Source organism: Eriocheir sinensis, unplaced genomic scaffold, assembly GCF_024679095.1.
Source record: "Eriocheir sinensis breed Jianghai 21 unplaced genomic scaffold, ASM2467909v1 Scaffold19, whole genome shotgun sequence".
Classification (NCBI taxonomy): Eukaryota; Metazoa; Arthropoda; class Malacostraca; order Decapoda; family Varunidae; genus Eriocheir; species Eriocheir sinensis.
The window spans coordinates 760,136-761,699 of NW_026111294.1; positions in this window are offsets into that span (position 1 = coordinate 760,136).

Sequence of the window (1,564 nt, forward strand, 5' to 3'; positions counted from 1 at the left end):
CTTCAAGGGAGGACGAGTTACCTGCCTCACAGGTTAACTCCCAGCCTGCCTCACAGGCTAACCCCCAGTCTGCCTCACAGACTAACCCCCAGCCTGCCTCACAGGCTAACTCCCAGCCTGACTCACAGGCTAACTCCCAGCCTGCATCACAGTATAACCCCCAGATTGCCTACCATTCTAACCCCCATCCTGACGAACAGACTAACCCCCAACCTGCCTCACAGGCTAACTCCCAGCCTGCCTCACAGGCAAACTCCCAGCCCGCCTCACAAGCAAACTCCCAGCCTGCCTGACAGGCTAACTCCCAGCCTGCCTTACAGGCCACCTCCCAGCCTGCCCCACATAACGGTTCTCTTCCTGCTTCACAGGATGACGGGTTCCAACCTGTAAGGAATGGAGCCAAACCGAAGCAGGCAATCAAACATTTACTGACCCCCACTACCTTCAATAGGTTCCAGGTGCTGACAGACACCATGGAGGATGAGTTTGAGACTCGTCTAGTTGGGTACTCCATGGTGCGTGGCTAGCTGTTTGAGTTCTGTGATCGTTCATCAAACGGCAGCAGAAAACGTTACTGCTATCCAGGTGCCAGACTGGACGACATCACCGCAGCGTGCGATGATGTCACGAGTAATGCTGACCGAAACACCCTCTTTGTCATTCACGCGGGCACAAATAACGTAAGGACAACCCGTTCTGAGGAACTGCTTGAAAAATACAGCCGCATGATCAAGCAGTATAAACGAAAAACGGATGCCAGTAACATCATAATCTCAGGAATTCTCCCAAGGGTCGGTGCCGAACCTTGCTTTTACAGTAAGGCCTTCAGCACGAACAACAGACTTCAGTCCCTTTGCCCACAAGAAAACGTCCAGTTCGTTAACTTCTGGAAAAAAAGTTACTACGATTCGGACTTGTTCCTTGCCGATGGCATCCACTTAAATCCTGTTGGAGCAGCCCGTTTCGGGAGGCTGCTCTGTGACCAAGTGGCTCTTTGAATGTGAAAAAACAACAACGCCAAGGTGAGAACACCAGCAGCTCCACCGTGAAGGAGCACTCAGCCCGCGCAACTCCCGACTCGAATCACATTAAAACTTACTATATAAACGCTCGTAGCCTACGTGACAAATTTGAAGACTTAAAAGCACTAGCAGCTACAAATCGTTATCACATCATCGGAATCACAGAATCTTGGATAGACTCTTCAAATAGAGATTTCATTGCGGAATATAGATTACCGGGTTATACGACTTTTAGTCATGAAAGAGAGAACAGACAGGGTGTGGGCGTTATGTTATATATCCACAACTCTCTCCATTCAGTATTCGTGAAAACAGATATTATAACCAATGTGGACATGATTCTCATTGAAATTAAAAATAAGTCTCGTAAAATAGTAGTTGGACTAATCTATAGACCGCCAGGGCAGACTCTTGATATCGACCACGCGTTAAGTGCATTAATGTTAGAAACAAGTAGCAGTTGCGAGACAGTAATTGTGGGGGACCTTAACTTGCCAGTGAAAAGATAGGGCGAACCGTTGAATTCTCATACAGGGCTCGAC